Source organism: Rhineura floridana, chromosome 1, assembly GCF_030035675.1.
Source record: "Rhineura floridana isolate rRhiFlo1 chromosome 1, rRhiFlo1.hap2, whole genome shotgun sequence".
Taxonomy (NCBI): Eukaryota; Metazoa; Chordata; class Lepidosauria; order Squamata; family Rhineuridae; genus Rhineura; species Rhineura floridana.
The window spans coordinates 194,491,251-194,516,844 of NC_084480.1; positions in this window are offsets into that span (position 1 = coordinate 194,491,251).

The following is a 25,594-nucleotide window of genomic DNA, read 5'->3' on the forward strand; positions in this document are numbered from 1 at the left end:
GCTGTATTTAACAAGGCTTCCCATCAATTTTCCAAAAACTTATGTGTAGTTAACTGGCATATAATTTCCCAGATCCCCTTTGGATCCCTGTTTAAAAAATGGTGTTACATTGAACACTTCCCAGTCCTCACTTATGGAAGGTGATCTTAAGGACAAGTTACTTATTTTTTGTTACACCATCAGCAATTTCACACTTGAGTTTTTTTGAGAACTCTGGGGTGGATACCATCTGGACTCAATTATTTATCAGTTTTTAATTTGTTAATAAGTCCACAACATTGTCTCTTGTCACCACTTAGTTCCTCAGACACCCTTCCTGTGAAAGTTGGACTCCTTTCCTATGAAGATTAGTTCATGCACAGGGATCTGCTCTAGATCTTCCATTAAGACATTCAAAGAATTCATTAGACTTTTCCGTGATCTTCTTTTCCTACTTGAAGGACTTTTCCTCTGTTGAAGTCCAAAGGTTCAACGACCTCCCTAGCTGGTTTCCTACTTTTAATGTATTTAAAGATTTTGTTGTAGTTCTTGGTCTTATATTTTAGTAATGTGCTTCTCATTTTGTTTTTTTTTTAGCATTCCTTAATGTCTGCTTGCATTTCTTTTGCCAGTGTCTGTGTTCCTTTTGTTCTCCTCATTTAGACAAGACTTTCATTTTCTAATGGAAGCCTTCTTGTCTCTAATAGCTTCTTTGACTCTGCTTATTAACCACACTGGAATCCTCTAGGCCCTGGTGATAGCTTTCCTCACCTGCAGTAAACATTCTAACTGACCTTCTATTATTGTGGTTTTGAACAACCCTCAAGCATTTTGGAGAGATGTGACCATATTTGCCTTTCAGTTTCCTTTTTCACTAATTCCCTCATTTAATGGAAGTAAGATGGGACTGTGTTGGATTTTCTTGGCAACTTTCACATGTCTCTTGAAGACTTTTTTTACACTGTCAGGCCTATTCAGTTTTTAAATTTTGTAAGTTGAGCCAGTCATTGCTATGATCATTTGGTCTTGTTTTTATGTATCTTATTGTATTTGTATATATTATTGGACACCCCCTTGATGTTTAGAGTTAGCAGTATATAAGTATTTTTATACTAGGGGGGCTTTGATCACAACTCACCATCCAGGGACTCAGAAACACACACACACATCAGGCACTCCCAAACACATACAGAGGGATTCCCAAACACACACTCCCAGGCAACTCCCCAAACTGCCCCCACACCCCTGACAACCTCCTCAAACTGCCCCATACCCCCAATTCACTCCCCAAACTGCCCCACACACCCCAGGCAAACTCCCCAAACTGTGCCCACACACCCAGGAAAAACAGCTCCCAGGCACTTGCCTCCATCCCATTTAGACAGCTTACCAACCTCCTATCTGACCAAGCTGCTGCTGCTGCCACTGCCCCACCTCAACCACTTACCATGTTGTCGCTGCCATCTGCTCACCCATCTGCTTGGCCACCCCTGCCACTGCCTGCTCATCCCATCCACTTACATGTCCCTCACTTGCCATTGCCCCCTCACTTGTCATCCTTGCTTCCATCACTCTTTTGCCTCACTTGCCTGCTCTCCTGCCAATGCGCCCTGCCCCATGCATGAAGGTGTGACAGCTTACAAAAATATGATATAGTTAGAAATAAATAATCTGTCCACTTCCTTGTATGTTGAATTTGATAGCACTATGGTCACTGTAAAAGCTGGTATAGCACAGTGGGGAGGAGAGCCTGGCTGGGAGTCCAGAGTCTGGGAGTTCAAATCCCCACTCGTGTCTCCTGGGTGTCAAGGGCCAGCTAAAGATCACCCCACAGTGAGTGGCTCAGGGGTTACATGCCCTGCCACCTGTGCAGCCATGGGCAAGCTTCATAGTCCCAAGGAGCCCAGTTGCCCCCCAGCTGGCAGTTGCGGACAAGGAAGGGGCTGGCTTGTGCGGCTGTGGCAAGCTGAGCAGGCCCTAGCCAGCTGGGGAGGACTAGCCTCAGAGGGAGGCAATGGTAAACCCCCTCTGAATACCGCTTACCATGAAAACCCTATTCATAAGGTAGCCATAAATTGGGATCGACTTGAAGGCAGTCCAATCCAAATCAGAATGTCACTGTTCACAACAGATTCAACACTAGATCCTGGGTGCCACCTACAGTTAAGTCCAGGGTTGCTATCTCTCTGGTTGAGTCAATGACCAACTGTTCCAGGGCACAGTCATTTAGGATATTTAGAAATTGTATCTCTTTGTCATGACTGGAACATGCAAATACCCAGTCAATGTGGAGGTAATAGCACTTTCTCCTTTCGAAGCCTCCTTGATCTCATTCTCCATCTTAAGATTACCCTGGGCATTTTGATCAGGAGGAAAGCAGTATATCCCTGGTACTAAATTATTCTTAGGGCCTGGTATAGTGATTCTGTGAAGAAGTCTACCCCTTTTGGGATTTCTAGCTTGTTGAACTCTGTGTCCTGTTGGACAAACAGAGCAACATCACTTCCAGTAAGGCCTTCCTTCGTCTTCCTATAGATTTTGTAGCCAGGGATAACAGTGTTACCCTGATTCTCTCTATATATGCCACATGTATGCTGCCTTGGGCTCCATAGTGAAAGGTGGGTATAAATGTAACAAATAAATAAAGAGATATTCCACCAGGTGGAGGACTAAAAACTGTAGAGAACATGGGTATAGGCTAAGAACTTAAACAAACAAACAACAAAACAAAAGTGCCCAAGTGAAATGGGAACATTATTTACCAAGAGCAGTCTGTATTTTCTTATACTTGGTGAAACAAAGACAACTGGAGCTTATAGCAGCTGCTTCCTTTATTAAGGTGAGTAAGGAAGCCCAAGCACATAGAGGATTCTGGACTGGAGCCAGGGCCTACTGAAATGAATGCTTCAGTATTAGTGATATGTAATGTCCTTCAGCTTGTCCTGAACCATGTTTGGGCTTTCATTTATTTTGATTTGTTTAATAACATTGTGGTGTAGTGGTTAGAGTGCTGGATTATGACCTGGGAGACCAGGATTCGAATCCCCACACAGCCATGAAGCTCACTGGGTGACCTTGGGCCAGTCACTCCCTCTCAGCTTCAGAGGAAGGCAATGGTAAACCACCTCTGAATGCAACTTACCATGAAAACCCTATTCATAGGGTCACCATAAGTCAGAATTGACTTGAAGGTAGTCCATTTCCATTTCCATATACTGCTTGATTGTGTTGTGCACCACCCCAGTCTCCGAGCGGTGAGAGATCTCTAGGGGTCCCTGCATTTAACCAGGGTTTGATTTCCTTGGAAAGAAAATCAGCGGAGACTATGGTGTCATTATGAAATATGGTTTATTTATTTACACACATTTCAGCTTGAGCTTAAAATGGAGGGGTTCAAAGCATCAACAGTCAAATCTCTTGCTTTTCCATCAGGCTTACAGGAGGCACCCTAAAGTCATGGTGCAGGGAGCCTTTCTGCGTGTCTCCAGCTCCCCGCCTTTCCTCAGACTCCACCAAAAACACAAGCCTCTCTTTGTCCCGAGGAGGGAGGGGGGCTCTCCTGAAGAATTTCAGTAACAATAGGATCTCCCTGGCCCACTCGCCAGTTAATGGGCCCTTTATCCACCCATTAACCCACCTGACCACTCTATTAGATTAACAAAAGAGACTCATCTGACCAGTGGAACGGGTTTCTCTGCTGCAGAGCCCACCTTCAGGTTCAGGGATCCAAATCAGAGGCTGGAAGTGGGCTCATAGAAATCATCCATCTCAACCCCAAACCCATAACAATTGTAACAAAGCCTCCTACAAGAAATATTAAAATTAAAAACAAGTCATTAAAACATTTAAATGGTAATTAAAATCAGCAGTAAACTAAAAAGACACTAAAACACACTAACATCTACATGCCTGGATAAGCTTCCCAAACAGAAATGATTTTAGAAGGTTCTGAAAAGAGTACAGTGAAAGTTTCTGCCTGATGTCAATAGACAGTGTGTTCCAAAGTGTAATTTCTGTCACACTAAAAGAATGATTTCTTACAAGTGTGGAATGGGTATTATATGGCACCTGTAACAGGGTCAGTTCCTTGTTCCTTGATTCTGACTTCTGGTGTGTTCTTGTGTTCCCAACTTAGGCTGCAATCCAGTACATAATTACTTTGAAGAAAGTTCCATTGAAAATAATCAAACTTACTTCTCAGTAGCCATGTATTGGATTGCAGCCTTACTCTTCACTCCTGATTACTGCTTTGTCCCATGACTATTAGTTCCTGGCTCCTAGCTCATTTTGGATTGCTGCCTGTCTTCCATCCCTCATATGGTGACCCTATGAATAGGGTTTTCATGGTAAGCGGTATTCAGAGGTGGTTTACCATTGCCTTCTTCTGAGGCTGAGAGGCAGTAGTGTTATACAAATATAGATTGATTGATTGATTGATAGAAAGAATGGATTTTAGTTTCCTGCCTGTTTTAAGATGAGACACTCAGTTCTCAGTTCTGTTCATTGTTTAAAAGCAACCTTGTACATTAAGCAAAAGCAGTAAGAAGAACACAGTGTAATTCAGGGAGTGTTCCTTATCTTTACTGTGAAGCACAGTGGAACTGAGTAGAGCTCCTTCCCACCTTTGGAATGTCCATGAATTGCCAACTGCTTGAAACTCAGAGTGTATAACTGCCTGTAAAATCATGAATATTTTAGAGCTCACAGGCTGACGCGAGTCTACTGTGAGCTCTCGACTTGCAAGTGACAATAAAAGGCCTTGGTTGGCAATTCTGAGTCTCCGTTGTTTGTTATTGGGCCTCAACCAGCGGGAACAAACCTTAATTCTGGTGTAACAGTAGTAGTAATAATTTCTTATTATTATCTCCAGGAGTTTGCAATGTTAAAGCTCCACTAATTTTGATAGGATTTAAATGCAATTTATTTTAGTTTGATTGGTGCACTTTCATTTTAACTGGATCTGCAAGCTGAATATCTAAAATGTTGGCAAATATAATGAAAGGTGACTAGTTGCTAGAACTCATTTATCATGGAGAGGGATCCTCCCACAAGAGTACCTCCTATAGAAGGGGACATTGGGCCTAGATCCCTTCCCATAGTTACAGGCAGAGTTGTGCACCAACCACAAGATCCAGTGCAATTTGGAACTTCATAAAACAGCCTGATTCAGTGTGGACCTGTTCAGGGGCTGCCCAATTCATCTTGGGAGTATAATTCCACTTCATTCCCCCAACCCCCATTCACTATTTGGAAGTTTTTAAAAGAGCTATAACTTTTTTATTTTTACAGAAGTAGATGAAATTTGCAGGCACAGTAGCCCATCCAAAGTAGTAAATAGGTCCAAGAGCTTTTGAGCTGGATACTTCAAAAATGTGGTTTGTTTATTTTTTAAAAAGAAACATTATTTGACTCTTTAATGTCAGGGCAGAATTAGATTAAATTTGCAGGTACAGTTTCTCCTTCTGAAGGTATGCATCCATACATTTCAGAAGGATAGCTGTAGCAGTTTTCCTCAAATGATAGCAACTACAGTTTTGGGCTAGCTGGAAAAGGAATCAATGTCCTCTAGTATTTTGTGGGCAATTGGTTTGAAAATTGATTTTGGAATGGGAAGAACTAAAATGAATTATTTATTTATTTAACTTGCATGCTGCTTAATATTTCAAGAAATCACAAAGTAGTTTACATTTCAACAAAAATTAATATGAATTACACATTCAATATAGCTATAATAATAACAATAATCCATGTTTTAAGTAATGCAGTTGAGCAGTAAATCTCTAAACTATGTACATAAAATGAAAACAGAAAATCACATACAAAACAAAAATACAGCAATATAATATAATTACAATATATATCTAAAATTCGCATGAATGTTATAAAAAGCATTCTCATACCTAATAATGCAAATCAGGAATTTAAGAAACATACTATTAGTTGTCTTGCACTGTATTTTTAACATGACTGTAAACCACTGGAAGGGGGTCTTTGAAGTAAAACAAATCTCTTTTTAGGTAAAAAAATATTTCTTCTGATTACAAGCTAGACCTGTCAGTCACAAACAAGCTCTTCTTCCATGCTTTCTCCCCACTCTGGTGTTTGCTGTCCCTTCCCCCATCATTCCTCTCTGGCATTATGGTAAACTTAGAGACATTGCTTTCATTTTCAGCAGATGCTTGTCTTCAGCATCATATTGATGTCTGGATCATTGAGCTAGCATTAAGTACTTTAGTGATTCTTTCTTCAACTTGTACTGCTCCGGAGATCCCACTTTGTCTCTCACAAGCCCAAAGTACTTCTCAGGCATCCTGTTTCATCTGAGGATTCAGGATGCATCTGAATCTGATGCATTCCCTTAGTTATAAGTCTGAGTTGGATTCCTCTTTGTTTGCATAATTGGGATCTATTGATTTTTCAGTGTAATTAGCATTCTGCATCTTGCTGGCTTCAGGGTATCTCCCCACTATAAATAACAGTGTGGCATCCAAGGGCAGAGAAATGACAGTGGTTCCAGCTGAAAATAATTTGTGGCTGCTACCACATCCTGAAAAGTGTGTCTATGTGAATGTTGCAGAACTACAATCCCCTATGATTTTTTCACCCTGAAATAGCTTGCTACTATCAGTTAACATAAGATGAAGGCCTTCGACCAGTTCCAATTCATTTTTTTATTTTAAAACTAGTATATTAGAGTACTTGGCGTTTCTTTGCTAATGAAACAACCTTTTTAATACACAGCTCTCCTACTGTTTGCCATTAGCTATATTTCTGCTTGAGTGTCTTTATCATCACCCTTCTTTGCTAGCACTTAACAACCATCATTATCACCAGACACACTATAACCTCAGTAAAGCGGGAGGTACTGCATTTTATAAATGCCCTGCCTGGTGTTAAAGGAAACTGGAAGCATCTGACTCTGAGCTGACCTGTTCCAACACTGTTATTAATTCTTCAGGTGTCATAAGTAGCTTGAGGCTACAAAAAAATCATTTGCTCTGTAAAGCTTATTAGGTTCATAGCTTTTTCAGCTACAAACACAAGCAGACAGAGGTTTCATGGGATTAAAAAGCAAGTATCTCAAAGGAGAATTAAGCCTGTTACATATTGCTCTTTAATGTGTGTCTTTCACTTGAGCTATTGTGTTTATCATGAAGGCATATTTTCAAAGCCACTGATTTAGAAACTGCTAATGTTTTCTTGGCTGCTATTACAACTTACCATAACCTTCAGTTGTCTTTGCCTGCAGAGCTAGAGGAAGAATTTAGTTAACACCACAACAGAACCAAATGCCTTGACAAGAAACAGAATAGTAAGGACCCTACACAGCAAGCAAATTGGAGAGAGCGGGGAACTACCTGCATTGTTATAGCTCTCCACACTAATTCATGTTGATGCATCAAAGAATGAAAAAGTAGACCGTCCAAAGGCAAGGTTGGGAAAGATGTGAAGTCTGGAAGAACCCACTGGCACCAAAGGGAAACAGAACAAGCTTTACATATATCATTCTGTACAAGCAAAGAGAACTTTTAGCTCAATACTATTGGTGCTCCTGTCGAAACCCTGGTTGAACTGTGGAAAACAGAAATGACCCGGGCGGTTGACATGATTGCTCCTGAGTGCCCTCTCTTGTGTAGACCTCGTATGGCTCCATGGTATACCCCAGAGCTGAGAGTGATGAAACAATATAGGAGATGGCTTGAGTGCAGATGGAGACGAACTCTTGGTGGATGCAATTACACACTGGTAAGTGCCTATGGTAAGCTGTATTTAGGGGCAGTGAGGGCAGCAAAAAAAAATGTTTTGCTGCCACTATCAAATCATCAATCTGCCACCCAGCGGAGCTCTTCAGAATTGTCTGGGGGCTATTACACTCTGGCCCCAGGGACATGGTAGAACCATCTGAGGCCCACTGTAATGAATTTGCTAGGCACTTCCAGGATAAAATCTTTAGCATCTGCCAGGACTTAGACTCCAGTGTTATAGCAGGTGAATCAAGCGGGGTATCCAGAGCACAGCCTTGTCCCGATTTCTTGGATGAGTTTCAGTTGGTACAGATTGAGGACATTGACAAAGTGCTTGGACAGGTTCGTGCAACCACTTCTGTGCTGGATTCTTGCCCTTCTTGGCTAATAAAAGCTAGCAGGGATGGAACAGCCGGCTGGGCCAGAGAAATGATTAATGCCTCTCTGCGAGAGGGAGTGGTCCCTGGCCGGCTGAAAGAGGCAGTAGTGAGACCACTCCTGAAGAGACCCTCCCTGGACCCAGAAAATCTTAATAACTATAGGCCGGTAGCAAATGTTCCATTTCTGGACAAGGTCCTTGAACTAGTGGTGGCAGGCCAGCTCCAGACACTCTTGGATGAGACCGATTATCTGGATCTATTTCAGTAGGGTTTCAGGCCTGGTTTTGGCATAGAAACAGCCTTGGTCGCCCTGTATGATGACCTCTGTCAGGAGAGAGATGGAGAGTGTGACTCTGTTGATTCTCCTATATCTCTCAGTGGCTTTCGATACCATCGATCATGGTATCCTTCTGGGAAGACTGGCTGAGTTGGGAGTGGGAGGGACTGCATGGCGGTGGTTCTGCTCCTACTTGGCAGGTTGGGTCCAGAAGGTGGTGCTTGGGGAACATTGTTTGGCACCCAGGACCCTCCAGTATGGGGTTCCACAGGGGTCAGTTCTGTCCCCCATGCTGTTCAACATCTACATGAAACTGTTGGGTGCGGTCATCCGGAACTTTGGAGTGTGTTGCCATCAGTATGGTGATGACACGCAGCTCTATTTCTCCTTTTCATTTTCTTCAGGTGAGGCTGTCAATGTGCTGAACCGGTGCATGGCTGTGACAATGGACTGGATGAGGGCTAATAAACTGAGGCTCAATCCAGACAAAACTGAGATGCTGCTAGTGGGTGGTTCTTCTGACAAGATGGTGGAGGTTAAACCTGTCCTGGATGGGGTTGCACTCCCCCTGAAGGAGCAGGTTCGTAGCTTGGGGGTTCTCCTAGCACCATCTCTGTCAATTGAGGCTCAGGTAGTCTTGGTGGCACAGAGTGCCTTCTACCAACTTCAGTTGGTGGCCCAGCTATGCCCCTATCTGGACAGGGATAACCTGGCTTCAGTTGTCCATGCTCTGGTAACATCCAAGTTAGATTACTGCTATGCACTCTATGTGGGGCTGCCTTTGAAGATGGTTTGGAAGCTGCAGCTTGTGCAAAATGTGGCAGCCAGATTGGTAACAGGGAGCAGACGGTTCAAACATATAAAACCAATTCTGCCCCGCTTGCATTGGCTGCCTGTATGTTTCCGAGCTCGATTCAATGTGTTAGTTTTAATCTATAAAGCTTTACATGGCTTAGGACCATAATAACTGATGGAACACCTCTCCTGACATGAACCCACCGTACGTTACGCTCAACATCCAAGGCCCTCCTCTGGATGCCTCCTCCGCGGGAAGCTGGGAGTCTGGCAACAAGGGAGAGGGCCTTCTCTGTGGTGGCCCCCAAATTATGGAATGATCTCCTTGATGAGGTGCAGCTGGCGCCAACACTTATCTTTTCGGCACCAGCTCAAGACTTTCCTCTTCTCCCAGGCATTTTACCATGTGTTTTTAAATTGCTTTTTAAAAATGTGTTTTTAAAATTGTATATTTGTTTTTAATGTTTTTAATTGTTGTAAACCACCCAGAGAGCTTTGGCTATGGGGTGGCATACAGATGCAATAAAATAAATATATTATTCAGTACTTTTCTGATCTTTTATCTTATCCTTGACTTATTTTACAATGTAAGTACAATTAGAAGGACTCAAATCAAGCTCTTCATTGCATCATTCAGCAGAACATTTTAGCTTGGGCTGGTGGCAAAGAGATTTAGGTAGGAGGGATTAAAACACAGAGCTGGCAGTACAGGTCAAAGGACCATTCTTAGATATATTCAAGTTTAAACCACAGAAAAGCTATGAATTTTAAGTGCAGTCATTTTGGTTACTTATATACAACACATACAGACCTTTTTAGGATTTTGTACTGGAATATATGTGTGCGTGTTCATTGCAACTTGTGAAATGGAAATATTACACAGAAGTTCTGCCCCAAAATTGTCAAGATACTTACTACATACTTATTGATGATGGTGATGATATATATGCACACACACCTCATAATTGTTGAAATATATATGTTCTTGGCTGGCCACCTTTTCAAAATGAGAGCTCAGCCCAAGCCTGGTAGCGGTCACGCTTAATAAACTGAGATATGAATGAGTCTGTTCATGTGCATATGGACATGAGGAGTGTCTGAGTTTGGACAAGATAAAACAGTGGGAGGTGAAATATATTCTAGCAAATTTATAGGTGTGCTCTATGTTTTTAATTGGCCTCACCATAAGCCAGGAAGTCTTCAATTAACCATAGTTCCCCATTTTATCCAATCTGAGAAACTATAGTTACCCAGTTCAGGATCTTGAACGGTGGATCTTAAACAATGGTTTAAGATGAAATGGGAAACTATGGCTAATCGAAGACTTCCTGGTTTATTGTATTAAACCAAGAAGGAAGGAAGTAACAGGGTGGTGCAAGGACAGAGCACGCAGGACATCTCATGTGCGAAGCTTATTAGGCTGAGATATGATAATCTGAAATGTACCACAGGGTCAAACTACACATCATGTGAGAGCTCTGTTTTTGGAGCTCTTGGTTTAAGCATCTGGGGAAGAGGGGAGTAGGATTAGGGCTGTGGTACAGCAGAAGTATTTCTTAGCCCAGACTGATTTCCTGACAAACTACTCTCACCTGAAGTTGCTACTACCTGTGAAAGAAACAAATTACAGGTTTAAACTGTACATATTCCCCTCCACGGCTAATAGCAACTTAAATGGAAGCATCTAACACTGGGATTGTGGCAAGGGGGAAAAGCTAGACTTCTTCCCTGGCGCCACAGCCAGGCTCTAAATCAGGCACCCCCACAGCTGCTTTTTGAGAAAGAAAAAGGTTTTCTCCACAGCACAAGCATGTGCAGTTTCACCCACAGACAAGCAGAGATTCCAGGAACAGAGCCTACAAGTGAAGGTAGGGTTGCCAGGTTCAGGGCCTGAGACTGATCCTGTATCTTTAAGAGAAGAGAAAGTCAGCCAAGTGCAATTTAACATTGCAGAATGCAAAAAAAATCCACATTGGCTATAGTATGTAGCCACACTTGTGGCTGTATAATAAAGAAAGGTTTTGCTATTAGCTCCACCCTTTAACTTACCAGAGTCCACCAGGTCCTTCCCCTTGCCCCTTCTTGCATACCAGACATTTTGAAATCAAATTTAGCAGAACAATCTTTATCACCACCTCCTCCAATCAATCACCTTATACCATCAGAGTGGATTTGCACTAGATCCATGGAGTCCTTACTGCTGAATGATGCCAATATTAATATAGAATCTGGTATAGAGTGATATATCCTGAGAATACAGAAGCTGGCCATCATTTATTTGAGGTATGATATGAATGTTGTCATCTATGTTTATGAAGGTTTGTTATCAGCAAGAAAAAGAGAAATCCTCAGGGATCCTGACAGTAAGACAGAATGAAGATCTCTATAGTAGACATCCTTATGGTACACGTCATAATTTGAGAAATGGAAATGGACTGCCTTCAAGTCAATTCCAACTTATGGTGACCCTATCAATAGAGTTTTCATGGGAAGCAGTATTCAGAGATGGTTTACCATTGCCTTCCTCTGAGGCTGAGAGGCAGTGACTGGCCCAAGGTCACCCAGTGAGCTTCATGGCTGTGTGGGGATTCGAATCCTGGTCTCCCAGGTCATAGTCCAACACTCTAACCACACTGGCTCTCATCATATTTTAGGGCCCATTTACAACAACTATCCAGTGCTACAGCACTAAAGCAGACAGAAAATGGGAGCTTTAGAGCATTTTGTAAAGCAAGGTCACAGCTCAGCTGTACAGTACTACAACTTTTCAACCTTGTTTGCTAATGAAAATTGACTGTTTATTCCATAATTTATTATGCCTGGAGTTACACATATATAAAGCAAGCCTGAGATCACTGAAGCACCTGTGTGGGAGTCTCTATGAAGAACAATAGGCAACAGACAAATAAATAAAATACCTTTTAATTTGAGCATTGAAAGCCAAAGTCAATGCAGTCCCTGAAACCTCAGCTGGGAACTGATTCCATACAAGCCTAACAGTGCTATTCAAAGCTTAGAGCTCCAAGGACTTCAAATCTATATTATGGAGGTATCAGATCCCCTGCAGGTGCTTATCTGAGTGAACAGCTGGGGATGTATAGTAGCAATAGGTCCCAGAGATAAACATGGTATTTTAAGATGAAAAAGAGTTTTTATAAACTTGTAATGAAAATCTTGGCTTCAAGATGATATTTGTTAAGGGGCAAAGGAGATTATTAAAAGTAAGAGTAGCAAGATGTAGCAAGTAGCAAGTAAGAGTAGCAAGAGTAGTACAGGCAAGACCAAGAGTAGTATGAATCAGCACATTTTGGATCAAATCAAGGTGTTCTACAAGAAAGAGACTTCTACAAAGGAGGATAAGTTAATAACTCAACTGGAGGTGGTTTATATGTTAGACCTGATGTGTTACTCCTATTCATTATATCAGCCATAATTGTTTTCCATATTTTATCTATTATATTTGCCTAAGGATGTCATCACAGAGTAAGTTGCTTGGCTGCCGACAGGTGGCATTGCAAACTAAAGTGTGATGTCAGACTTCTGAAAGCTGCTAGACCCACAGAGGAGGGAGATGGAAGTAGGCAGCAGGTGTAGAGGGAGGGGGGTTGCTCTGGCCAGGGTTAAAGGGAGGTGACGGGTTGGTGGGGGTAGGTGGGGTGGTAAGTGAAGTGAGCAGGGGCATAGCCCCTAACTAATGTATATTTTAAACAAATCATTCTACAAAACATACAATAAGGACTACATCTCATTTCATGTATGTATTGTTTTCTGTATTTAAATGCAATATAACAAAACACTATACTATACCTAAAGCAGGAACAGTATTTACTTAGGGCCCATGCAAAACCAGTCCGGGAAGTAGCCTAGAGACTGAGAGTGTACTTCAGTGCACAAATCAACCCCCTCACAAGTGGTTGGGCTCTGTAAGGGCTTCTCAGTAATGGAGCACATCCACTCAGACATAGCATTACCTACAAATGTGTTTATTATTTACGTTTGAGTCACATGATCTATGACACAAAATATTTTATATTCCTTTTGAGTGAAACTGTAGATAAAAGTGCAGTATCTCCTAATAAAAATTAGGCCGGGACTCCAGGGGACTGATAAATTTGGTTCAGGACCTGCCTCTGTTTTAGAGAGAGCTGGTATAACATAGTGGCTAATAGATGGAGCTGCAAACCAGAAACTCCATGGTTTGACTTTTGCCTTTGCCATGAACTGACTAGGTAACCTTGGGAAAACCTCTCATTCCCCCCTCCTGCAATATGGTGAATAACAACACTAACCATTCAGGCTTGTTGTCGTTCCACTTAATAAATCACAAGTTGCATAGGCCTAGATGAGATCAAGGCCAATGCAATGAATTACTTCCTGGAAACAAAAACTGCAATTCTGTACGCACTTACCTTGACGTAAGTCCCACTGAACTTAGTAGGATTTACTTCTGAGTAGACATGCATAGGATTGCACTGTCTTTACCCTTTTTTAAAAATATCTGTCATCTAAAGCTGTGGCAGGCCTCTCTTGGGAGGTCATTCATCCACAATTTGAGAGCCACAGATGAGAAGGCCCTGCTCTGAGATCCCTGAATGTTTACATTAACATGCATGAGCCATTTTGACAAGTACAATTTGCCAGTGGGGCCTAACTTGGGGGTACTGTTGTAGTTTAAGAAATTAGATCTGTGGCAGAAAAGAGTGGGGCCTTTCCCGCAGTAGCCTCAAGATTCTGAAATTTAGCTTATGAATCACAGTACAGAGTGGAGCAAAGAATTTTCAATCTGGATGCAACTGTTCTGTCAGTTTTGGTTGTGTGATTAGTCCTGAGTAATGGAATTACTAGAAAAAATAATTCCATAGTAGAAAATCTAATAAAAAAATTGCTCCCACATGTGCACACACATATATACAGACAACCAGGAAAAATACTAATTTTAAAAATATTAGGAAAATAAATAAATATTAGATCTGGTCACAGGGGTTCACGTCTACCCTCCATAAACCCACAATGTCCCATAATTAGAGAAGGAAGCAAGAAGGGCATAGAAAAGAAAAGCACATAAGTAGGTAAGTAAGTAAATAAATTTATTTATTTATTTATTTATTGCACTTGTATACCGCCCCATAGCCGAAGCCGGTTTACAGCAATCAAAAACATTAAAACAAATATACAATTTAAAACACATATTTTAAAAACAATTTAAAACGCAATTCTAAAATTCAAAACAATATAAAAACAATTTAAAATAAATAATATTCTCAAAGTGGTTTCTATTCCAATTCACTTCAAAAATTAGATCCTCCAACTTTTCTTAAAAAAATCCAATTTCTTCAGGATCATCTCTTTTTCCATAGCTCTGTTTACATTTTAATAAATTTGCATTCATTGTGGATTTCCCAAGCCCTTTCAAACACTGATAATGTAGGGGGTGGAGGAGCTGAGAGCCAGCCTATGCCACTATTTCCATCCCTGCAAAAAAGAAGAAAAAGAAAGAATACAATAAGGTACTGGAAGTCTCCCAAGAGTAGCCTCTCTAGGGGTTTCCATTTTAATTTCCACAGCCACACTAGGCTACTATTGAGCTTTCAAAGTCAGCCTGCAGACTCGGGGATGGTAATTCAGAACAAAGTGAATACCCAACCCACTTTGATCCTCTCTCCATAGTCAATATTTTAGGGATGTGTTAAAACAAAACATCTGGCAAGACCATGTGAGAAGCCCAGCAGTAATCTATGAGCGTCAGGCTTCTTAAAGGAGCAGATTGAAATACTACAGCCCTTTTAACTTCACAGGCACTGCTGCTTCTACCAGCATTCGAATGCTAGTTACCTGAAGCACTGACTGCAACTCCATAGTGGGGACCCCACAGTATGTTTGCTTCCATTTCCTAAGTTTTATTTTGGAGAGCCTGGCTGCTGTTTCTTAGAGACCTGGCAATAGTGCCTGCCTGCTCCTCGAAAAGCTCTGAGATAGCAAGAGAAGATGCAGCTATTATGCCTCCTGCCTTATTAGTCTCCCGGTCCCTCTGCACACTCACCTCTCTTGTTTTCTATGGGACACAAATAGAATCAGGCTTCTGACCACAACCACAGGCAGGAGCAGCAAGTGGGCAAAGTAACCAGCAGAGGCACAGCCACACATCCTCTCTAAGCGTCCCTGAAGTTGCCAAGCAAGGATGAGGAACCTCAGGCTCAGGGGCCAAATGCTGCCCTCCAGACTTCTCCATCTGGCCCTTGGGATTCTCCCCAGGCCACACACCCTCCCGAGTCACATCCCTCACTGGTCCTGCTTTGCACCTTCCTTGAGAGTTTTTGCCTGGCTGGAATGTGCTCTTGCAGTCTAAGGGCACATCTGGCTTGCTGGATGGAGAAGGATGCACAAGTGTGAAAAAACAATCCTTCTGTAAAAAGGCAAAAAACAAAACAAAACACCCAACCCACAACCACATTTAATACTCTGTCTACTTTTGCAGTCCCCCAAAGGTTTGTCCAAAAGAGAATGTGGTCCTCAGGCTGCAAAAGGTTCCCCGCCATTGTTGTAAAGCTACAGAAACCATGTCTAGTGACTATATCTGACAGCTGGTTTCAAATATAGTCCACATAAAATCCTCATAATTAAGTGGATTGTGTCTCTGCTCTTATTACCCTCTCAGGTTAGGGTTGTTAGATGCCCCCCCCATGGCTTTAACAGCTGTATATCAAGCAGGCATTAAACAATGGAAGATGTTCAATGCAGTTATGGGGAGGGTCTCAGCTGGTACATTTCAGCCTGTCCCAGGAAGCTGGCATGAGGTCACTGTCTGATGCATGTTTACTGCTGAACCAAGTGGGACTTACTTCTCTCAGCAAATGCACATTGGACTGTGCTGTAAGTGTGTGAGCCCCAATGCAGACATGTACGTAGAGTTGCCATTGAATCTTGCCTTAACCAAAATTCAAGGAGAATTCAGACAATCCTTTTGGGACAGAATGTCTAGAGGAAGGCTAAAGGAATTTCAGTAAGACTAGCAAGATTTTCCAGCGAGGTTGCACACATCCCTTCATGCACCAATCCTCATATGCGTACACATATCCACATTCTACTGTCTTTTTTGTTAGTACTCAAAGTTAGGTTTTCTCTTCCAAACCCCCCATTCAAAACAGCCTAGTTGGAACCTGTGAAGAGCAAGTCAAAGGATGATTCTGTAGCCTGGGCATGAAATGAAGGGGAACTAAAATTCTTTCATAAGGTGAATTAAGCTTCTACCAAAGGCCTGAAGTGGCACATTTAGGTCCAGACTAATGGGTGCAGTCTGAGACTCTGCACCATTTAGTGGGGCCCACAGAGCCCAGGGGACCCCCAAAGGGTCTGATGGGTTTGGCTGTGAGGATAAGGGAGGATGCTGCCAATTACCTTAGATGTTTCATGTGCAAATTATCCAACAACCCTTTATTTCTCTCTTTAAACTTTTCAAGGAAGGAGCTTCCCCCTATTCCTGCTTCCTCCACCTGCCTCTCCTAGAAGGGATTCATAGTGATGTGATCCAACATGATGTTCCATCACTGAAGCCTCTTCAGAAAACTGTGGCAAAAGGGAAGCAGCCAGCCACACTTCCTGGAATGGTTCCAGAGTAACACAATGTCATATTGCACTGTGCTGATCTGAAGCCCTTCTAGGAAGTATAGAAAGAGGGAGCGGACACAGCAGGGAGGGTCATGCCATTGCGAATGGTCCGAATCCCTTCCTTTAAAAACTAAAAGAGAGATTTAAAAACCCTCAGCTATCTCATACACCCAAGTTAAGTGTAAAGCAGCCAGGGTGGGGAGAGGAGGGGGCAGAGCCCTGAACAGCCCTTTGGCTAGGCCCCCCACAAACCTGGCAGCATTTCTGGGCTCAATTTGAACCAGGCCCTGCTTATGTCTCTGAAAAAAACATGCATTTACAGACTGCCACAACTCACTAAGAAACAGTCTACCAATGTAAATATATATATATATATATATATACAAAACCCTTCACTGTGAAGAACAGATGAGGTGCTTCGTGAAGCTGCAAATCACCATTTGACAAGGTATTTTCAACCAAAATGAAAGGTGCCTTGCTTAACATTCCATGGCAACCTTATTCATAATATTAAATGGCTCTACAACTGGACTGAAGAGGGTTGTTAAGATGGTGAGGATTAATAGAGTGAGTTCTTACATACATAGAATCTTGATCTGAAATATGTGGTAGGAATTTGCCCATCTCACACCCCAGAAACATTCCTGGTTTCTCAGTAGAACCAGTTCAGTTCCCAATTTATGCCAGTGTAATTAGTACCCTACATAGATGTAAGTAATCATTGCTGTTTAAACATGGAATTAAAGGAGTAGACTCATCAGCCATATGAAAACCATGAGTGAAAGGCCTGTAGACATTGCCACGTTTACCCTGTCTCAGTCCTCCCAGGCCTGCCCTTTGGTTTTCAAGTCCTTTCTTAATATTACTGGGTAAGTCACCTTGCCTCATCAGGGTTTGCTTCCATACACATCTAATCCCTAGCATGATTTGGATTTACACTTAATGAATCTGTTTGCCACTGTGCACTAGTGATCCATCACAAGTCCGGATCGTCAGTGAACCTGTGATGGCTGGGTGAATATCACCATGTCACCCATTATGGGTGCACTCGTGCTCATGATGTACTCATTATTAATTGAGCCAAGTCACCAGTTCCCTTCTCACTTCGAATTGCTTTACAGTACCTAATACTCTTCCCTTTCATGCTTATTGGCTCCTAGGGATGTGTGTTGTTGTGAGAGAAGACATTAACAAGGTTCTCATTCTCAACCCAGCAGCAAAAAAAAGGGTGGAGGGGGTCTGGTTTTGACTATCATGAAGAGACTCTGCACTTCTGAATAAGGAGGAGTACAACTAATAAAGATTTCCAGGCTGTGACCCTTCAGACCTTTCTGCACCTTCTACAGATGCAATTAACTAATTCCTGAATAAAACTACTGTAACACAAACATATTGCAACAAGCATGCTGTATTTCTTACATTATGATGAACTGCAGTTCTATACAGTTGCTGAAGCGACAAGATTTTTTTTGTTCAGTGTATATAAGAAAATCTGCCAGCTAAGACACCTGTACTTTTGATGTGCTGTGATGTATATTTCAGATAAATACTTTTGACAAAAGCCATCTTCTCCTCCCCCAGCCCGTCACCCCTGCTTATTTTCACACATATACCTGGTTTGAAATAAATATTGCTATCTTGATGTTGGAATCATTAAAAAACAAAAGTGATGTGACAGTCAAGGATGAAATGCTAGCAAGAGATAATGGGCAAATATGTTTCAAAGCACAGCAGTTGTCTCTCAGAAGCATTTAGTTGAACCTAACCCATCTCTTCCAAATCTAGCCTTCTCTCAGCAATTTTGAGAAGACTAAGCTTAGAGCAGTGGTTTCAAGAAACCCTATAGCCAAGGTCTGGCCCTATCATTAGGCAGAGTGTGGTGGCTTCCTTGGGCAGCTGATTTTGGCTGTCATGAAAGGGCAGCAACTTGTTAGATATTTAATTTATTATTATAGAGTTATTATTTTGAGTTGACTTATAAAGCTCTCTATGGCTGGTTTTGATCTATACAGTCCTTTACAGCTCAAGTCCCCAGTATCTTCTGGAATGCCTCTCCTGATATGAACCTACCCAGACCCTTAGATCTTCTTCTGAGGCCTTTCTGCAGGTTCCCCCTCTGAGGGAGGCTCAGAAGGTGGTGATAAGGGAGATGGCCTTTTCAGTTGTGGCTCCCTGTCTGTGGAATGCTCTCCCCTGTGAGGTCCACCTGGCCCATTCACTGACATCTTTTCAGTGCTAGGTACAGAATTTTTGGTTGTTTCCCCCCAGACATTTGATAGATTGAGATTATGCTTTGTTATTTGTGTGCTGCCAAGCTTCCTGTGGATGTTATGGGAATGGTTTGTTCTGCTTTTATTATGTATTTATATTTATGCTTTGAATGTGTTATAACTTACTTGGAGACCTTTGGGTAACCAGCAACTAACAGGTTGTCGTCATCATCATCATCACCATCATCTTTGGATTTTTTCCTGCCAAGGAGGGAGAAAGGTGGTTGTGGAATTTTTCTGCCTCAGGTCCCAGGCTAACTTGACCAGCACCTTAGCTTAGGGGGAGGTGGTGGATTTACTGCTATCAGGCTGGCCCAAGATATTTTGCCAGCTGAGGTGAAGGAAAAGATGGCACCTCCACAAATGGCCATCTCACTTTGTGTAATGGTAAGGCCAGACCTAATTATCCACCATCAAAAGGCTCTAGCAATGTTTCTGCTTTGCCCCCTCACTGGAAGAAGGCAAGCCCAGTGCAGTGCTCATATGCAGAGACAAAAAAGCAATCTTCTCTGGTGAGTTATTCTGATACATCTCTGCTTGACTGAATGATCCAATCATGCCTGATGCAGAGAGATGGAAGATTTACCCATCCCCTGTGGAGACATATTGGAAGGCGACAAGGCCACATGCAGAGAAATGGTCAGCTGCCTCCATTGTGGGAGCAAGGTGTTGCTTGCATAGAAATATTTATTTTATTTAGTTAGGGCTGCTCACTGAGAGTTCTCTTACATCACACTACTCTGCCCACAATTTAGGAATGCCTGGCTTTGTGGATGGGCAAAATCTCCCCCGATGAATGTTGTGGCCACATTTTCAGGCTGTGGATGGGGGATTTTAGTGATCTTCAGGTCTGGGGTGCAAGTTTTAGGGTCCAAATTCACCAGAGGACCTTACAGTTCCAAACAGTTGGTGGTGATCATCCCCTCCCCGAATACCCCTTCCCATCAACATTTCAAATATGTGGTCCAGCCCTACTTAGAAGGCATATACTTTTATCATTACAAAGTTGTAGTTTCAAGAGTTTTTTTCCTGTAACAATACATTTTAATTGGATTTAATTCATTTATGTTCAAAAATGGAAATCCAACCTTTTGCCCGAGGAATGCATGCACATTTTGGTAGCTATTTTTGACTCAGTTTTCAATTCAGAGGACAAGAGAATTATGAACAGTTAATGAGGCAAAGCAACAATATGATACAATGAGAACAAAGAAAGAAAAAAAGATAGCCACTGTTAACAATTCCCAGCCAACCATTTTCACTATCCCCTGGCTGATGTAAAATTGTTGATGTTTTTTCTGGATTTAGGTCTTCAAATTCCCTAATGAAGGAAGAAATGATTTTACAAGCTGTAAGTTATTACAAAAGCATTACATTTCATCAGGAAATATAATTCAGTGTTGATAAACTTAATGGCAGCTGTTGTCAAAGAGTGGAGTTGATACTTGATGGAACTTAACATGGTAGAGAAAACTGGAAAGAGAAAATATAATCTATATACATAGGAACAACCAATGAGAAAAATATGTAAATGAAAACGTACAACAGTTCATTTACCCTAGAAAAGTTGGAAGTTAGGTGAGCAACTACTACAGCAAAAGGGCACAGTGACAGATACATGGATGACAGCAATGACTATTTCATCTGAATTCAATACATGTTGTAGAAGATAAAATCCAGGAACCATCGAATATGAAATAGGCTACTGACTGTAAAAGAAAATCTAGCAATGGAATGTTTGGTGGTGGTCATATAGACAGTTTTTGTCTACTTCTAGCTGTGGAACTAGGAATATAGAGATGTAAGTAAACATTAATGAACACATTAGTATGCCACTCATAGTGTACCACTAATGCTTAGGAGTGTTGCTAATGTTTTATATGAGTTTTCTATTGTTGCCTTGTCATTATAACACTGGCTCCCTGTGAATCCTGTAGTCAGCCTTGGCAATGCACCTTACCTCCTTGCATCCCTTCCCCTCCCTGGAGCAGATTCTTCTTTCTGTCCTTAAGACATTTGAGTACACTAGCACTGAGCAGTTAAGATAATCAAAATTATCAAGGGCCTGGAGCAACTCTCCTATGATGAAAGATTACAACATTGCAGGCTTTTTAATTGAGAAAAAATGGAAGGGGGGACATCACAGAGGTGTATAAGAATATACTTTTTCCCACCTCCTTCCACTGCACCATGTATTTCAGCTCTTCCTTCCTGTTCCTGACATCTCCTACTCACATTAAATTAGACCAAGGGCCTAATTTATATTGTCATCCAAACTTCGCCTGCCAAAATTTCTTCTCCTACACAACTATTAAATGTGCAGGAGTCCTGCCCTCTTTTGCATCTAGCCACCCTAACACACTCTAATCAGATTACTAAAAAGGGTCCAATCCTTCTTTTTCCCTGAGATGACCTGACTCTGAAAAGGGCCCAACCATGCTGAAATTTGAGTCTTCCTTTCACCTCAAGATGATCTGACTCTAAAGGTGACAAGGGAACTTTCCAGTGATTGAGAGCTTCCTATAAATTTTTCTTTCAGAATTGTTCATCAGAATTTAATGAAGCAAAACCATAGTGATTAGCTCAGATTATCCTTTCATTTTTCTTGAATTCATGGAGACCCAACTCTGAGAATCCTTACCTCACAACTAAAATATAAGTAGGAATGGAAGGCTCTGTCAGTTTCAGTCCTCAATCTCCATATTTCTGCAGTGAATGTTTTTTTAAAAAATCCTAAAGAAATTTCTTCAGCATTTTAGTGCAATTTCTCCTATTTTTTGTATGCAGTTTTGACTAACATACAATTTTTGCAAGCAATTTCTCTTAATATTGTTATGGGTTTGGGGTTGAGATGCATGATTTCTATGAGTCCCCTTCCAGCATCTGATTTGGAGCCCTGCACCTGGGGGTGAGAAACCTGCTCAGCTGGTCAGATGAGTCCCCTTTTGTTAGCCTAATAGAGTGGCCAGGTGAAGTAGTGGGTCTATCAAGTGCCCATTAACTGACAAATGAGCCAGAGAGATCCTATTGTTATTGAAACTCTTCAGGAGGGCCTCCACCCTTCCTGAGGCCAAGAAGAGGCTTGTGTTTTTTAGTTGAGATTGAGGAAAAGCTGGGAACTGGAGGCAGGCAGAGAGGCTGTTTGTCTGGACCATGGCTTTAGTGGCTCCTGTAAGCTTGATGGAAAAGAAAGATCTATTGGATTGCTGATGCTTTGAACTGCTCTATCTTAAGCTCAGGTTGGAATGTGTGTACATAAATAAAACATATTTCATAAAGACACCACAGTCTCCACTGACCTTCTTTCCAAGGAAACCAAACCCTGGGTAAGAATAGGGACCCCTGGAGATCTCTCACTGCTCAGAGATTGGGGTGGCGCACAACACTGGTGTCAGGAGTTGGATTGAGTTTCCTGGAAGAAGCATTGGAAGCAAAATGGGGGGGGGACAGCAACCCTCTGGAACAGCTAAAATTGAAATTGGGAAATACATAATGTGTATATGGAGGTGTAGTTGAGGATCTGGTGCATTCAGGAACAGAAAGCTGCCTTATACTGAGTCAGACTGAGTGATTTAGCTCAGTTTTGTGTGACTCTTCAGATGTTGTTTGACTCCAACTCTCATCAGCCCCAGCCAGCATGACCAATGGTCAGGGGTAATGGGAGTTGTAGCCAGAAACATCAAAATTAGAATAAAGAATGATGGCAATTGAAACAATTCAGGCTGCAATTCAGTGCACACTACCTGGGAGTAAGACTGATTAAATTTTACTTCTGAGTAGAAATACATGGGATTGCACTGTAAGGAAATGATAAACATGCAGATTATTTTTGACCCATTGGTTTGTCTTCTATGAAAGTCTGACATACAAGCAGGCTTGTATACATTTGCGGTCGATGGGCAAAATAATACGCAGACAACAGCAGCTATGGTTGAACAAAGGGCCACTTTATTAAACTATAACCAAACTTTAAAGTGACCTGCAGAGGTGAAAACTAAGTGTGGGAACTAACTATAGGCAAGCAACTTGCCGTACAGCTTTAGGGTGCCCAGCCCCTGCTGGGTCAAAGGGCAAGCCCCTTTTGCTTACCCCTTGCCCCGGCCACACCTTGTAGGAGAGTAGGGGGGCCTTCCCACATCACCAACCCCCCAGGGCCGTAGAACCCTCGGGTGGATGAGGTAAGAATGGCCCCAAAAGCAGCCCATATCCTGCCCTCGGGCCGTAAAACCCTGAGGACAGGCCTCCGAAACCACCAATCACCTCCAAAGGTGCCTAAGGGGGCCACCTAGCTGTCTTTACCTATTCCCCTTCCGGCACTTTACCACCATAAAAGGGGGACAAATCTCTATTTAGTCCCCCTTTTCCCCACTGTGTAGAAGAACTTCCACCAGACTCCTCTGCAGGTCTTGTAAAAATATGCCGTTCCCTATATCCGACAGGTGAACTCCATCAGCCCTGTACAGTTCAGCCCTAGCATGCTGTATGAGTGGATGGGAAATGGGCAACCCACCATCCCAAAGAAGAGCCAACCGAATCTGTCAGTTGACCCTCTTCCATGCCCAGTCTATTCTCCTGGGGTCCCAAACACCATGACACTCCCTGCGTGGCAGTATGTCTGACCAAAGCAGACAAACTGAAGGCCAAAACCGCCTTATAACGCGCATGTCTTTACATGCCTGGACAGTAAGGGCCCTGCCCTTAAGTAAACCCAGGTCATTACCACTGAGGTGGATGACCAAAATGTGCAGAACCGCTCGCACTAACCCTTGCTGGAACAGGGCGGGTAGGAGCCCATCCCACCACATCCCACGCTGGCCAAGCCATTGTACAGTAGCTCGTTGGCTGAGCCCCAGCTGTGAGCCCATTCGAGATGATGCGGCCCTACGGCCTGCCCAGAAAATCATGCTGTGTCCATAGATTAGGATGTACATCAGCTCCGTCCCCGTCCAGCAACCTGCCAAAACAAAGCAACATCATTAGGCTTCCGCATTACCAGGCCTTTTCAAAGGGTGAACATAAGTCTTGTAGGCCCCCGAAGTCCATCTCCCAACAGCCTGCAACCTTGCCCATGAGAACTGAAGCCCGGCCGCTGTAGAGGCCGCTCCAATTCTAAAAGAGTGGGTCCCAAATTCAGATGGGTCAACTCCAAGTCTTTGCAGGGCCATCTTAGTAAGTGCCCAGAATTGATATTTAGTAAGGGGAGATCTGTTTCCATGAATAAATAGATATCCACTCCTTGCTCCCCTAACTTTTAGAAAGGCTTGCAGAGCCAACACCAGACAAACGTGTGGCAAGGGGGAGGGGGCTAAGACAATGGTCCGTCCCTTACCCCGCTGGTCAGTTTGGGATTTACGCAAGGTAATGCAAGCGCCGTCCATTTTCATAACAAGATCCAAAATTAAAAGGGCATGCTGGGAATGGTCCAGCTTAGACCCAGCCACTACTTCACCAATTCTAAATGCCCCAAAAAACAATGTAAGGGAAACTGCCCTAAATAGGTGTACTTCGTGGCTGGTGGAGAATACTTCTGGCCACTGGGCTGTCAGTTCATCTAAAAGCTCTGGTGAGATAGGATGGTGTTGATCAGGGACAGCCGGGTGTTCCCTAGCCCATCTGGCCAACATATGGCATATCCTAAAGTCTGCCGAATGGTCATTAAAACCCCGTGACTTGGCCATGAGGGAAAGTCCGGCCAGCTTTCCTTGTAAGGCTCAGACGGATAGGCCCTTCCTCTTGCCATATACCAGGAACTCCAGCAGATGACGCACCGGAATGGGCCACTGGGGTATGTATCCCTTGTTGGCCCAAAATTCTTCAATTGCTCTACCTGCTCTTTGATAGCTGGCTAGCATGCTGGGGGCAATGGATAGGCTTATGGCCCTCTCCGACTCCGCTCTCCAATCTCCCAAATTGCAGGGGGCATGGCATCTGGCTGTGCCCTGGCCAGTGGCGCCAGCTGACGGAAACGGTCCATCTGGTTCCGTGACAGAGCATCAGCAACACTGTTGTCAATGCCAGGAACATGCCGTGCCCGAAAAAGAACATTAAAACTCAGGAATTGGAGAACAAAAGCCCGGACAAGGCGCATAACCCTGGTGTTCCTGGATGTAAGGGAGTTGTTGACATTGACTGTGCTGCGTTGTCGCACCAAAAATGGACAGTAGAGTTCTGAAGTCTCTCTGCCCATAAATGTACAGCCAACACAATAGGGAAGAATTCAAAACAGGTCAGGTCTTTATCCAGCCCTTCCTGAATCCAAGCCGGAGGACATTGTCCATTATACCAGGAAGACCCAAATATTACCCCAAATCCATATGACCCTGATGCGTCAGAACAAACTTGCATGTCTGCCTCCAGGAGCCGCTCCTGTCTCCAAAAGGAGACACCATTGTAATCCTGCAAAAAGGGGGGCCATACTGCTAGGTCATCTCGTAAGGCCACCGTAACTCTGAATCTATGATGAGGTTGTGAAAGCCCCACCATAGCATCATATACGCGTCTCAAGAAGGCCCGCCATGGTGTGATGACCCTGCAGGCAAAGTT